Raw genomic sequence first — 16,269 nt, forward strand, 5'->3', positions numbered from 1 at the left:
AGATTCAGCTTTTACGGACAACGAAGATCGTTTTCGAGGTGCCAAAGGAAAAAAGAAAAGAGTAGTAGAACATGCATAGGTTAACCCCAAATTCATCTTCCGAAAGTCAAAAATAACCCCTTTGTAACCGCACCGATCGCAAACTTCGGTTTTGTGATAATTTCAAGCGTTTGTCCGTTACCGAACGAATCAATTTGGTAACCAGGTTCAAGTTTTGTGGAGTATGCCTAAACACTCATTGTAAAAGCAATTTTATGGTGGATGTCGAGGCGTTCATCATCTCCTCATCATCCTCCTCATGTAAACGAAGAGCTGGTGCAACACTTAAACGTTGAATGTAACACTCACGATCAGAGATGGTTCCGATAACCCTTTTAGTCAGAGATCTGGGGCGGGATTATGGAACCCGAAACAATCGAGTTTCGTTCGATTCGACCAACTTTGGCATTACCGATCTCGATTCGAATGGAACATTTCGAGATGATCTACTACCCGATTTACTCGAAATCTAGTACGTGAAAATTTAGAACTCGAACGAGATTCGTAATACTGATGCTAATTCGATTCGAGTTCAACTCGAAACGGGTAACTCGAATCGAATAGGATTCATAATTCCACCCCTGTTTTTCGATACGCTGGCCTTCTTGGATAAAGGGTCGTCGGCGAAATTTTTAGAAGATTTTGTGGCTGAACAACTTCAAGCCGCTGGTAGTTGCGAACCTATGGCAGTGTCTAAAATAGGAAACGTGAAAAGATACGAAAACCAGTCTCGCAAAATAAATATTCTTATTTCGCCAGGCTCCGATCAAAAGATGTTTCTGGAAGATGTTCACACGGTTTCTAAACTACAGCCACTGATCACACTGACATGACACTTAGAAAAAAAATTAGACCATTTTCTGTCTAATTTTTTTGTCAGTTTTGGCAGGTTGGCAATACCGACGGCAGATGGCGAACCTGAAAAATTTGGCAAAAAATGCCCTGTAGGAAAAATGAACCTGTTTAGCCCGATTTTATCGTAGAAATTGCCTGTTTTTTTAAGTTGGGTGGCATTTCCAACTGGGATAGCATTTCTTCAAATCGAAAAATTATCCAGAAAACGAAATCGAGTGTCCAGTCAGTATGGTCTGTGCTATAGCTTCCACAACAAAAAGTTAGTTTCAACGAAATGCACATAAGCACTGTCAAAACATTCCAGATCCGACCACTAGGAGCGCAGTGGTATAATATACAGTGCGTCCGGATTTAAGATGAACTATGCTTTAATCTGGGAATCTGGGAAGGTACATAGCCGGCGTAGCCAACGACGTAGAGGAGCCACTCCCAACGATGAGTGAATTCAAGGAAGCCATTCGCCAACTGAATAGCAACAAGTCAACTGGGAAGAATGGCATCGCTGCTGAACTCATCAAAAGAGCCCGGACAAGTTGGCCGATTGCCTACACCGGTTGATAGTCCGGATCTGGAACATAGAACAGCTACCGGAGGAGTGGAAGGAAGGGGTAATATGCCCCATCTACAAGAAGGGCAGCAAATTGGACTGTGAGAACTACCGAGCGATCACTGTCCTCAATGCCGCCTACAAAGTGTTGTCCCGAATCCTACTCCGCCGCCTAACGCCACAAGCAACAGATTCGTAGGAAGTAATCAGACCGGCTTCATGGAAGAATGGTCTACGACGAACCAGATCTTCACATTACGGCGAATCCTCTAAAAATGCCGTGAACACCAAGTCCCTAAGCACCATCTGTTCAACGACTTCAAAGCCGCGTACAACACTATCGACCGTGACGAACTATGGAAAATCATGGACGAGAACGGCTTTTCCGGGAAGTTGACCAGACTGATCAAGGCGACGATGGATGGAACGCAGTGCTGTGGGTGGATTTCGGATGAATTGTCGGGTTCATTCGAATCGCGTAGGGGGCTTCGACAAGGTAATGGTCTTTCCAGCGTGATGTTCAACGTAGCGCTTGAAGGAGTTATTCGACGAGCGGTGGGTGATATGCGGAGCACGATTTTCAATAGGTCCAGTCAACTTATCTACTTTGCCGATTACTTTGATATAGTCGGCAGGTCATTTGCGGCGATGGAGGAGATCTACCGCAAACTGAAACGCGAAACAGGAAGGATTGGGTTGATGATTAATACGTCCAAGACGAAGTACATTCTGGCCTGCGGATCCGAGACCGACCAAACCCGCTTTTCCAGTAATAACGAGGTCACTGGAGATAGTCGAAGACTTTGTCTATCTCGGCTCACTGGTGACCGCAGACAATGACACCAGTCGTGAGATCCAGCGGCGAATTATCAGAGGAAGTCGTGCCAACTATGGACTCCACAAGCAACTGCGGTCGAGAAGCCCTCGCACGAAGTGTAACCTGTATATGACGCTCATTAGACCGATTGTTCTCTACGGGCACGAGACCCGTAGAGAGAACCCGTTGTTAAGAACCATCTTTAACGGCGTGCAGGAGAACGTAGTGTGGAGGCAAAGGATGAACCACGAGCTAGCGCGACTCTACGGCGAACCCAGTATCCAGAAGGTGGTGAAGGCTGGCCGGATACGCTGGGCAGGGCATGTTGCGAGAATGCCGGAGGACTGTCCTGCAAAACAGGTGTTCGCTACGCATCCGGTAGGAACAAGACGAGCAGGGGCGCAACGAGCGAGGTGATTAGACCAAGTAAGGTGTCCGAGAAATTGGAGAACGGTTGCCATGGACCGAGTGAATTTTAGGATTTATGTTCGTCAAGTTATGTCGTAGCACGGAATACTATGTAAATAAAAAAAAACCTATGCAATTCTAGGCTTCATCAAGAATTTACGCGACTTTAGACTGTTTAAATTCTTCTTCTGCTCGAAACAGACAAACAAACAATATTTACAAAACATCCCGTAATTAATCTGATCGATTCCGATAACTCGCAAGATAAAATCGAATAATCCGTTGGAATGAAATAACAATAACGATAGGGGAAAACATACTTTCGCCAAGCAACTTTATCCCGGACTAACTAATCGATGCGTAAACGAGCTCTATACAAACAAGGCCTATGCCTCCCAGTCGTCAGAATAGCCACTGCCGCCATAATCGTTATCCATTTATATCGGCCTGAAAATGATGGGAGGATTAGGGGTCCTCAATTTCTTCGCCGGCAACAAAGGAAAATCGACTCAAGTTTATTAAGTATCTTACTGGCGGTGAAAAACGTAGGTAACGCATAAACTGATTGGACGATGGGAAGGGAAAATTCAGAAGGGTGCCAGATCCCAGCGAAAGTAGTAGAAAATGAGATTCTATAATAAAAAAAATTACTTCCCCGTTGAATCTCCTGCCTGTTCAGAAGACTTATCGAGTTTCAGCGTTTTTTCTTCAACTCCCAGTCAGCAATCTGGCCGGTTCCAAACGAGTCAGGAGTAAATCTCTGTCACGACTGAGGTGATTGTTTCCGTTATTGCTTCTGATGGGGGGAAGAGCAAGATGGCTGACCACCACCCATCCGGGAAACTCTACGTCTATATTTATCATTGCAATCGACCAGCCAGGAAAGAACGGATACGGATAACTTGTGCCTGGGCCTGGCTATAATAAAAACGACAAACGAAGGAAGACCAACGCAAATCTCACACTTTGGCGAAAAACTTTTAATTAAGATTTCAGCTAGGCGATAGTGCATAAGGATGGAGGCAAAAAAAGGTGACTCTACTACGGTGGAACTACGAGCTTCGCTTTCCTCAGTCCGCACTTTCATTGTAATGGGAACAATGATTCTCGGATTGTGCGACGTAACTCATCAAAAATTAAATTTACTGATTCAATTCCATCCGGAGCGAACAGCTTAAGTTCACCGGAATTCCGTTGTGACGTTAACAATTAAAATTTGCACCTTAATCTGGAAAGTTGTTTTGGGGTAGTTTTTTGTTAACATTCTGAACTCTTTGTTGATTTAATTTAATTGACTCATGAAACTCATGAAGAATCAAATCCTTTGAAAATCCTTGATTATTAATTTACTTCAAGAGCAAAAATCCCACGACCATAGGTTATATCTTAATCCAAAAACCGCACTCCAGAGTCGTTACCCGCAGTCAACACTATAGTATAACCAGCTAATCAGCATTCTCATACGACTGAGATACCAGGGAAGAGGAGCGAAGTTTGGTGGAGGAACTACGCGACATAGCCAAGTCATTCCGGACTTGTGGGAAACGATTGTAAAAATCGTTACTTAAAGTCTGTATAAATCGGATATGATGAAAAGTCCGCCTTGTTTGCAAATTTGTTCTCCCGCGCGGGATTCAAGTGAGAAAACAACCTTAAGCAGTGCAACCAGATTGCTAACAATCAGATGGTTCATTCGGAAAAATTACCCAATGAGAGCATGAAGCATGAAAACTCGGACTAGAATTGGAACTTGGATCGTTTTGACCCTTGCCCAACAAAGCAAGCTGGCTCAACTTGCTAGAGAGGCTAACCGCCTCAAGCTTGAAATTCTGGGACTGAGCGAAGTCCGTTGGCCTAACACTGGGGAACACAAGACACAGTGCGGGAGAGTCCTGCTTTACTCTGGCATACGAGGAGAACACGCCACTCGGAAACGAGGAGTTGGTTTCCTGTTAAGCCCGTAGGCTCATGCGGCCCTCATTAGATGGGAACCGATAAACGAAAGAATAATCGTAGACAGATTCATAGCACGGGTTAGAAACCTTACAATTGGTCCATCGTTATGCGCCAACTGACGTTGCCGATTTGTCCTGCAGAAGAAATAGCAGTTTTACAGTCAATTGAACAGCGTGGTTGAGAAAATTCTTAAAGGTGACATTCAAATCCATTTGAGCGACTTCCACGCAAAGATTGGCTCCGACAATCAGGACCCTGAGCGCATGATGGGGCGCCATGGTCTAGGACAGATGAGCGAAAACAGAATGCTTTGTATAGAATTTGTAGCAACACCAACATGGTGATCGAAGGATCGCTCTTCACCCATCGACTAGCAAATAAGGTCACTTGGGTATCCCGAGATGGCCGAACAGAAAATCAAATTGACCACATCTGCACCAGCCGAAAATGGAAAAGGAGCCTTCTTGATGTCCGCAACAAACGAAGCGCAGACATTGCATCTGCCCATCAACTCGTCCTTGGTAAGATACGACTGAGAGTCGCGCGTGTCCAGCGGCGTGAGGAGAAAGTTGGATGTTGATACACGTCCGCCGGTTGGAGAATCCAGAGGTGAAAAGAGCAACAGCTTGAATCCCGAGTCTCGGAACTGCCGACAGACGGAACAGTCGAAGAACAGTGGTGTGGAATCAAGAATGCCTTTATCACGCCCATGGTACTCTCGGTAAAGTTTGTGGAAGAAGAAGTGAATGGATGTCGGATGACACTTGGAGGATGGTCGATGATCGGAATCGAGCAGGCATATATTAGTGGTGCACCTAGCAGGTCAGTTATAGATCGATCGAACAGATCAACTCAAACGATGGATTGAGCACTTCGAACAACTCTTCCAAGTCACGAATAAAGGGTGATACGGTCAAAACTTGGTCAATATCAACTTGACGTACTTTTTTTAATTTTGCATTTAAAAAACCTGAACACCCTTCATTTTGAAGGTGTATGTGTGTAGAATGTTGCTCCTATTTTGATTTTGGTATTCACTCTTCAGTTGTCAAAATGCCGTCCAAGGAAGAAGAGCAGCGTATTAAAAGTTAGCTCGCGCATCGCGAAAATCCGAGCTACTCGCACGCAAAGCAGGCAAAATCCCTAAAAGTTGCCAAATCAACCGTTACAAATGTAATTAAAGTGTTTGGGGAACGTTTGTCGACAGTCAGGAAGTCTGGATCGGGGGGAAATCGAAAACCGGAAGCCGCTGAGACGACAAACAGAGTTGCCGGTAGTTTTAAGCGAAACCCTATCCTCTCTCTCCGAGATGCCGCAAATAAGCTGGGTGTATCTTCTATAACCGTGTATCGAGCCAAAAACCGAGCCGGACTATCGACTTTCAAGATGGTAGTGACTCCAAATCGCGATTAATAAACAAAATACGACGGTCAAAGCGCGATCCCGGAGGCTGTACACGACGATGCTGACGAAGTTTGACTGCGTGGTAATGGACGACGAAACCTACAGTAGTTTTATACGGCAAAAGGAAAGGGAAAGGTAGCAGATATTTTCAAGCACATGAAACTGTCAAAGTTCACGAAGAAATATCTGGTTTGGAGAGCCATCTGTACCTGTGGCTTGAAAAGCAGCATTTTCATAGCTTCCGGGACTGTCAACCAAGAAATTTACGTGAAAGAGTGTTTGAATAAACGTCTGCTGCCTTTCCTGAAGAAACACGGTTGTTCCGTACTGTTTTGGCCGGATTTGGCATCTTGCCATTACGGTAAAAAGGCCATGGAGTGACACGCCACCAACAACGTGCAGGTGGTTCCCAAGGACAAGAACCCTCCAAACACGCCAGAGCTCCGCCCAATTGAGAATTACTGGGCTATTGTCAAGCGGAACCTAAAGAAGACCAAAAAAACTGCTAAGGACGAGCAGCAGTTCAAGGCAAACTGGCTTTCTGCGGCGAAGAAGGTGGACAAGGTGGCTGTACAAAATCTGTTGGCAGGGGTTAAGCGTAAGGCCCGGTAATTCGGATTTGGAGAAGCGGAAGCCTAACTGAATATTTTTCCTGAATTTTATACTAATTAGACTTGAAAAAGAAATTTAATTTGATTTTTTAAATAAACGATTTCACCGATTTACACGCGTTTTCCCTTGACCAAATTTTGACCGTATCACCCTTTACTTTCAAAGATCCGTTGTGCTAGCGATTGCTAACATCTTACCTGTTAAGGCTCATGCTCCCATACCCAAGTAACATTTAGAGTTTTATAGCACGCTACTAGATCAAGTTTTGGTTTTATACGGGTCTTGAAGAATCTTACAAAACTATCTGTGTTACTTGGGATAAACTCTTTCGAGAGACGAGTACGAAAGAATGCCTCAATTGGTTTTTAAAAACACGCTCGATCTACTTTCAAGACAAATCCTGTCCAGGAATCAGTTCCATTCCACTAGCTGGGCTCCGGAGCAGTTTGCTATAAACGTGGTAAAGAACTTTGCTCACAGAGACAGACGTACAAGTTAGCCCACGAAACTTGTGTAAAATTTCCAACGATCATTTGAACCGAAATTTCGTTTTTGGATGGGCCACCAGATGTCTCCAAACACACCGAAGAGAACTGTCAAAAACAAAATTATGAACAGGTCGTATGAAATGTTTGGCATGTTCAAGAAAATTACTGTTAAAGTTTTGTAACACTTTCGTCCGGTTGCATAATGGGAAAATATCTTAAAAGTTAATTGCTGTTTATTTCAAGTTAGAAGCATAGAAGTGGAAAATTTTGGACAATGGGAAGCAAAAGTGACACAAGTTCTGATAGGTAAGACTGATCGTCAAGAATGTTCCAGCATCGATATAGCCGATTCGTCCTCTGACGATAGCCGTTCATGAAGTGCAAAAACTTATTGTGAAGCTGTCAGTTATTTCGACTGCCTCAGTGGTGCAAAAATAGAATGAATAAAAATTTATCACTGGTACTTTTTATACGGTTTTCACTTATTGACTTTTTCGGTGAGTTTTTTTTTAATTTTTTGACGTAGAATTACGTCTTACGGCAACACTATAGGGGGGCAAATTGAAATTCGCGAACGAATCTCGCGTCACGAAAAACGCCTCTTTAACAGACATCTTTTCCGTACATCATTTCGGGTCGGCTATGTGTTGGTACACCAATACTAATAAAACGCACAGTCGATCTAAACTGCACTAGATGCGATGTTATAAAAGGGCAAGGATTGCGCCGTCCCGGTTTCATTAAATTATTGGCACTTCCCTCCGGTGGTCAGATGGAGCGACCAAAAAATATGTGTGCGCTGCTGTTTGCTTCCCTAGAGTAGTTGGTGTACCTACACTGCCGGCCAAAAGTTTGGAAACAATTTTTGGTGGTAATATCTCACTAAAACCATGACACATTGCATATCTTTTCTTAATATGTAATTGGCAAAAAATATATATTAAGCCCAACAGATTCGCAAGAACTCGTAAGATGACAGCGTTTAAGGCGAAAAAAATTCCAAAATTTTTTTAAATCTTGGTAAAAATGATCGGGAAATAATCAATCTTTACCTGAAGTATTCACGAAGCAGATGGATATAAGTATTCGACACATACTAATTCATCGCAATTGCATTAACCCCAAAAAGTTTGTTATATTTGCATATTTTTTATGTGAATAGATTCTAGAAAATGTTCTATATCAAAGGGCATAGAATTTCCAGAAGAGGAAAGATTACGTTAAAACAACAAAAATTTCAACAGAACATTAAAATTGTCGGATGTTTATGTCCATCAGTGTAAGTAGCTCTTTTGAAAATTTGAAGCACAATGCAATCTATTGCTTTTTTTTACAAGGAAAAAAAATTGCTCTAAATTTAACAAATGTGTTTTGATAAGTATGTTTTCATGTTTTGAAAAGGGGTGATCCCAAACTTTTGGCTGGCAGTGTACTTTAAATTGATCCGGATGAAAAACCAATGGATCAAAGCAAGCTTTTGTTCGTCGATACTCGCTCGTGTGCTCCACTCCACCCTTTTTCGTTATTATGCTTTGAACTTTTCCTTTATTTCGCGTGCGCTAAGATATTTTCGGCATATAAAATCAAAATTTGAGCGAATTCGATTAGTTGCTCAGCAACTTTTGAACTAAACACATGCAAGTTCAACTAGTGCTTGGCTTGCTTAGAGAGTCGGCGCTGGAGCTGGTGCTTATTTGGTTTACATGTTGCAGTGTTAAGGAGTTAGGGCTGACTAGAAATTACACTGGCTATAACAAGAAAAAATATATAAGTTAAAATTAAACAAATTTATTAAGTTTATGTGAAATTGAAAAAAGATGCCGTAATTCAACGTAAGCCTTGTGGTTGTGTCTGATAAACAACCTCTTAATTTTTTTTTTTAATTTACGTAACGTTTCGGCTTACTCTAGCGACATCTGATGATGGGTAAAGAAAAGTAACCCGAAACGTTAGATAAATTAAAAAAAAAGTTGTTTCAACTTCCGAAAAAAGTCTATAAATAAAAACCGTATAAAATAAAGGAAGTGAAATGTTGTCCAGTCTAAAGTGATTTTTTTTGCATTTATCTAGAAATAAATTGAACACATCCATTTTAAGAGCTTCATTAGTTGAATTATAAATAAGTTCATATACGATAACGCCTTTTCGAAAACTGGGCACTTGAAAATTTGATTTGTAACTTTTGAACGGCGCAATTGACGGCACTGTTTCGAGTTAATTTCCAACGTCTATTTTGGATGTCAGCATTGTAGTGAATAATGATAAAAATAAGTGTAAAATGGAAAATATTAATATGATGTAAAGAATGAAAACAAACTGAAGATTAATATCAGTGTTTGATACTTCGGTAATGAAAAGAGAGCAATTCAAATCCATAAAAATGAAACATAGAGAGAGAAGTATATACAATTGTTAAAACGAGAGAAAGAGAAGAAAAACGAAATTGAGATCAGTTTGAAAAAGATTGAAACGGATAATGGTCGCTTTGCAAGTTGTAGGTGAACTAAAAAAATTGAAGAAGGAAATGTTGAAATTGTATGACCATCGGTTACGGCAACCATTTGAAATTTTACAATCTTTTTTGAAGATTTTTTCTTCGAGCTTTTACGTCTGTTCTCTGTGCTTTGCTGTAAAACGACCGTTTGACAAACGAACGAGTTGGCTGCTCCACAGTACAAATGCGAATAATGAAACTATCAATTGGTGTGCCACTTTTCAAATTGATATAAGTTGATGCTAATTTAAAGTTTTAAGATTTTGTCAAAATCGTAGCGCATCCCCTGAAATCTTTGTATCCTTCACGGTAGCTATGATTTTATTACGAAAGGTCTATGAAGCTCTAATTGCCCGTCTTTTGAAAATAATTATTAGGTGGTATGAATAAAAAAATAGCAATTGCTTCGATAGCTTTTACTTAGCTCGAACTTTAGAATGGCCAAATTTGAAAGCATTTGCTCAACTAGATATTAAAAAGCAGACTACAGCATTTACTTTCAACCAGCTCCGGATTAGGAATATGCATTAGACTGAGTCGATTTGAGGTCATTTTTGAATTTCTCAAACCCTGGGGTCTAAAAAGCTTCTTTTTGGTCCAAAACTCATCCATGATTTTTTTGCAGAATTTTTAAGTAACGTTTGCATGAGTTAATTTGAACTTTTAGGTTTGTATGGGAAAATTTAATATTTTGTACTGAAAAATCAACATCATTTTTGTTTCGTCTGTGGAACCAAGCCAGCTGATGGTTTTTGTGCCAATTTATAAAATTCTTGAAGGAGATTTTCTGCTTAACAACTTTATCAAAGACCGTAACTTTGTATCTTATTAGGTAAAAAAGTTATTAGCTGTTTAACAGGGGTATGTCTTTTCGCATTGATTAACAATAAATTCAATTGACATCACTGCTTGAGCCTCGCCAAATTTTGCATGAAAAGTACACGCTAACTTTTGGTTACCCCTTAACGAATACTTTTGACCCGTTATTCGATAAGACTGGGAGAACTCCTTTTTAAGGATAAAGCCGCTTTACCCTTTAAGGGGTACTCAGCTTGATAACGCTTGTAGCGGATGAAAATTACCCCTTATTTGAAACGCATGTATGAAAATAACCCCTTATTTTAAACGCTTTCGTATGGCAGAAATATTTGTATTCGATTATGGAAAATTCGTTTGCTGGGAAATGAATGAAAACCAAATGTTAATTCACTTTGTTTATTAAAATGGCCAGTAATTTTGCGTTTTAAAAACATTTCTTGGAACAATCTTGGAATCAACCGTTTTTTTTTTCAATCAAAAATGATTGGAATCTTTCTTTACCTCGCGTCGATATTTTTTTTCAGCATCCTATTAGGGGCTAGTATTATCAGAAGAAACCTGGAATAGTACCAAAGATTAAGATTTCACATTGAAAACAAAAAAAAACTTAAGTAATTACCATCAAATTCCACCGCCATTCGTGGTTTCAAGTAGAATTTACTTGTTTTTTGACCTTGTCGTTGATGTGCTGAAGAAATAATATGGTAGAATGTTATTTCTGAAAGATTTTACATTTTACTTTAATTTTCAATAAAATGCTTACCACAATCACTGCATATTTTATTCACCGGACAAATAAAATAACGCTTTGAATGTAACAACATCTAAAACTACCCCTTTTGAAGGGAATCGAGCCTTTCGAAATAAGGGGTAATATTGATCCGATAAAATGACCCGTTATTTGACAGATCGCGGAGGTTCTCAATAACGGGTCATTTTTACGCCTTTAAGGGGTAGCCAAAAGTTAGCGTGTAGTCACGCAATACCTCGCTAGGCACCCTGCAGGGATGTCAATTGAATTTATTGTTGATCAGTGCAAAAGAACATACCTCTATTGAACAGCTAATAACTTTTTTTCCTAATGAGATACGAAGTTACAGTCTTCTATAAAGTTGTTTAGCGGAAAATTTCCTTCAAGAATTTTATAAATTGGCACAAAAATCATCAGCTGGCTTGGTTCCACAGACGAAAGAAAAATGATGTTGATTTTTCAGTACAAAATATTCAATTTTCCCATACAATCCTAAAAGTTCAAATTTACTCATGTAAACGTTACTTAAAAATTCTGCAAAAAATCATGGATGAGTTTTGGACCAAAAAGAAGCTTTTTAGACCCCAGGGTTTGAGAAATTCAAAAATGACCCCAAATCGACTCAGTCTAATATGCATGCAATTCGAGGTATTTGACTCACAAAAGCAAAAGCAATTATAAGAGCTTTATTCATATCAGCCATTGTCAACTCACAGACGGTAACTAAATTCTACAAGCAGGCTCATAATGTATTTCAAATAATCACAGCTTCTGCCACAAAGAATCTGACAGCAAACAGAAACCCCACGAAAACAAGGGCAGCACATTTTCTCGCAACCCTTAAAGTGCGATATTTTAATCCCAACCCCACATCCCCCCGGTTCAGCATTTCTTGGGCCCTTTCCCACGGTGTCAGTAGAAAGAGGTGTTAGTTTGGCGACAGTTCGACACTGAGCTGCTGCCCGGCTCAGAGTCGTTAAATGGCTTGGCCCTGGACTCCGTTTGTTGCCGAATGTTGCAGGAAAACCCCATAACGATGGGTAGTTTAGTGTTATTTTGTTCCGAAAATATGCTCCCGCTCTACGGAAAATGCCAGCTAGAGTTTTTTTTGGGAACGGTCTTTGTGTGTTTCGTCCGTTCAAGTCTGGCACTTGATTCTGGAAGTTTGAGAGGTTCCGATTCAGCCACCAAAAAGTGTTAAATGGTCAAATACCTTTCGGCGAGTGCAATAGAGACTAGGTATATTGAACGAAAAAAGGGGGGGAAATCACAAATCGGTAACATATATACATTTGCTTTGGTTGGATCGTACCTAACTTTCAAATAAAAAAAACTCCCACAGTTGGAAAATTTTTGAAAAATAGTTCGGGAATGTAAAAGTTGTAATTCGAAAAGCTTTACTAATCGGTTAATTTTGCTCAAACAAACTTAGCCGTACGATTTTAACAGACTGGCAATGAAGATTTAAATTGAAAAAAAAAAACTTTTCATTTACTCTTGGGATTTTTCTGCCTTACGATTGGAGGATTGTCGATCGAGGATTATTTTAAATTTCACTTATTAGGAATGAAGGTTTACATTCAATTCATGAGTTTTTTTTTGCTATAAACAACAAACATGTTCCAACTTGAAATGAAGTACTTGTAGGCTTTGCTGGCATGTTGCGACTGTGTGAACTAAATTTCCGAGTAAAGCATAAATTGAGTAAGCTACACCCATCTAACGGTGCAGCGTAATTAAAAAGTTGTAAAAGTGAAACCCATCCTTCTCCACTCAGTCTAGTTGAAACGATTTATTTTTTATGTTGCATCTATTGTTCATTGTTTGCTCCATAGAAGGAAAAAGTTTTAGAATTCATGGTATTTTGTTACAGGCTTTTCCGCTGAGAGAGCACTTTCTCAGCACCTGGTAGCAAAAAATAAACCAGGGATTGTAAGGGCATACCATAATTTGCCGATGAACAATATTAATCGTTTAGATGGATTGCATTGAATTTTAAACTTGCTTGACGTCTCAGTTTTTGTGTGAAAGCACTCATAACTTAATTATCTACACCCACAAAGCAGACTCTACTCCAAAAATGAACTTTTTTGGAGGTTGAATTATCAGCATTAAATTCTATGTCGGATCGGCATTAACAAGGTTTCTAATAACTGAAATTGTCCTCCCAGCGCAACCACAACCACAATCTTCCAGTGGATAAAGACAGAATTGGCTTAGGAAGCGCAGATTTTTAAGGCAGTTTCTGTTGATTGTTTGCTTTGAATTGCCCTTATGGTGGAAAAAGACGGAATTGGCTTAGGAAGGCTGCTGCTACAAACAAGATTGTTTTTGATTCGGCCTCCGGTAGAAAGACGGATTGGCACAGGGAGCACAGTTTTTTAAGGCAGCTTCTGTTGATTGTTTACTTTGATTTGGCCTTCCGGTTGAAATAGAAGATTAGAAGATATTGCTGCTGCTGATTGCTTTTTATGATTTGGCCTTCCGGTGGAAAAAGACTGAATGGCTTTGGAAGCGCAGATTTTGACCGCTGCTGCTGATGATTGTTTGTTATGATTTGGCCTTCCGGTGGAAAAAGACGGAATTGGCTTTGGAAGCGCAGATTTTTAAGGCAGTTTCTGTTGATTGTTGGCTTTGAGTTGGTTTTCCGGTGGATAAAGACGGAATTGGCTTAGGAAGCGCAGATTTTAAGGCAGTTTCTGTTGATTGTTGGCTTTGATTTGGTCTTCCAGTGGATAAAGACAGAATTGGCTTAGGAAGCGTAGATTTTTAAGGTTGCTGCTGCTGTTTGTTATGAATTGGCCTTCCAGTGGAAAGAGGCGGAATTGGCTTAGGAAGCGCAGATTTTTAAGGCAGTTTCTGTTGATTGTTGGCTTTGATTTGGTCTTCCAGTGGATAAAGACAGAATTGGCTTAGGAAGCGTAGATTTTTAAGGTTGCTGCTGTTGGTTGTTTTTTTTATGATTTGGCCTTCCAGTGGAAATAGACGGAATTGGCTTAGAAAGCGCAGATTTTTAATGCTGCTGCTGCTGATTGTTTGTTATGATTTGGCCTTCCGGTGGATAAAGACGGAATTGGCTTAGGAAGTGCAGATTTTTAAGGCAGTTTTTGTTGATTGGTTGCTTTTAATTGCCCTTATGGTGGAAATAGATGGAATTGGCTTAGGAAAGCTGCTTCTACAAACAAGATTGTTTTTGATTCGGCCTCCGTTAGAAAGACGGATTGGCACAGGAAACACAGATTTTTAATGCAGTTTCTGATGATTGTTGGCTTTGATTTGGCCTCCCGGTTGAATTGGCTTAGGAAGCGCCGATTTTTTATGTTGCTTCTGTTGGTTGTTTTTTATGATTTGGCCTTCCAGTGGAAAGAGACGGAATTGGCTTTGGAAGCGCAGATTTTCAAGGCTGCTGCTGCTGATTGTTTTTTATGATTTGGCCTTCGGGTGGAAAAAGACGGAATTAGCTTAGGAAGCGCAGATTTTTAAGGCAGTTTCTGTTGATTGTTTGCTTTGATTTGGCCTTCCGGTTGAAATAGACGGAATTGGCTTAGAAAGCGCAGATTTTTAATGCTGCTGCTGCTGATTGTTTGTTATGATTTGGCCTTCCGGTGGAAAAAGACGGAATTAGCTTTGGAAGCGCAGATTTTTAAGACAGTTTTTGTTGATTGTTGGCTTTGATTTGGTTATCCAGTGGATAAAGACAGAATTGACTTAGGAAGCGTAGATTTTTAAGGTTGCTGCTGCTGTTTGTAATGAATTGGCCTTCCGGTGGAAAGAAGCGGAATTGGCTTAGGAAGCGCAGATTTTTAAGGCAGTTTTTGTTGATTGTTTGCTTTTAATTGCCCTTGTGGTGGAAATAGACGGAATTGGCTTAGATAGGCTGAAAGACGGATTGGCACAGGAAGCACAGATTTTTAAGGCAGCTTCTGTTGATTGTTTGCTTGGATTTTGCCTTCCGGTTGAAATAGACGGAATTTGCTTAGGAAGCGCAGATTTTTAATGTTGCTGCTGTTGTTTTTTTATGATTTGGCCTTCCGTTGGAAATAGACGGAATTGGCACAGGAAGCGAAGATTTTTAAGGCAGTTTCTGTTGATTGTGTGCTTTGATTTGGCCTTCCGGTGGAAATAGACGGAATTGGCTTTGGAAGCGTAGATTTTTAAGGCTGCCACTGCTGATGATTTGGTCTTCCGGTGGAAAAAGACTGAATGGCTTAGAAAGCGCAGATTTTGACCGCTGCTGCCGCTGATTGTTTGTTATGATTTGACCATCCGGTTGTAATAGACGGAATTGGCTTAGGAAGCGCAAATTTTTAAAGCAGCTTCTGTTGATTGTTTGCTTCGAATTGCCCTTCCGGTGGAAAAAGACAGAATTGGCTCTGGAAGCGCAGATTTTTGTGGCTGCTGCTGCTGATTGTGTGTGTTGTTTTGGCCTTCTGGTGGAAATAGACGGAAAGGCTATGAAAGGATGCTGCTGATTGTTTTGTCTTTGTTCGGCCTTCCGGTGGAAAAAAACGGAATTGGCTTAGGAAGCGCGTTTGTTATGATTTGGTCTTCCGTTTGAAAAGAGGGATTTTCTTTGGAAGCGCAAATTTTCAAGGCTTTTGCTGCTGATTGTGTGTTTTGCTCTGGCTTTCTGGTTGTTCTTATCATTTTTATCAGCTTGCTTCATATAGAATTGGATCAAACTTTCGCTCATATTGGAACGCTCCTGGGGGACGTATTTGGAAGTTCTTGGCGCCCGCGTGTCGGGAATTTTTTCAACTTCACGCATGTATTTTTGACATTCCATAAATCGGCTTTATTTTGTAAAAAATCAACATGGAAACCGAAAAAAGGGAAATATTGTGTACAAAATCGGACCACTAAACAGAATAGTGTGGCCAAAATCCGTGCTCTTTAGCTATACGACCAGGTGCTGACCAAATTCGACGGGTGTCTTCTGATGGACGATGAAACCTATTTATGTCAAGGCTGACTTCAGGCAAATCCCAGGTCAAAAATTTTACTAGGCAACGGCTTATGTTCCAGCCAAATTTAAAATTATTTTTCACGACAAATTTCTCGAGTATTTATGTTTTGGCA

At 40.5% G+C, this 16,269-nt stretch overlaps 1 protein-coding gene and 1 long non-coding RNA gene across 2 annotated transcripts in view; both read right to left on the reverse strand.

Annotated features, from left to right (window-relative positions):
• The window catches only part of LOC129738016 (uncharacterized), a 344,832-nt gene that overhangs the window by 238,452 nt on the left and 90,111 nt on the right, over positions 1–16,269 (reverse strand). The gene's annotated exons all lie outside the window — the stretch shown is intronic.
• Positions 10,563–11,400, reverse strand: LOC129740466 (uncharacterized). Its single transcript, XR_008736249.1, has 3 exons — positions 11,203–11,400; positions 11,059–11,127; positions 10,563–10,997 (listed from the first exon to the last, which is right to left on the reverse strand). It is a non-coding gene; the product is annotated as an uncharacterized LOC129740466 (long non-coding RNA).

The sequence above is a fragment of the Uranotaenia lowii genome, chromosome 1 (assembly GCF_029784155.1).
Source record: "Uranotaenia lowii strain MFRU-FL chromosome 1, ASM2978415v1, whole genome shotgun sequence".
NCBI classification, from domain to species: Eukaryota; Metazoa; Arthropoda; class Insecta; order Diptera; family Culicidae; genus Uranotaenia; species Uranotaenia lowii.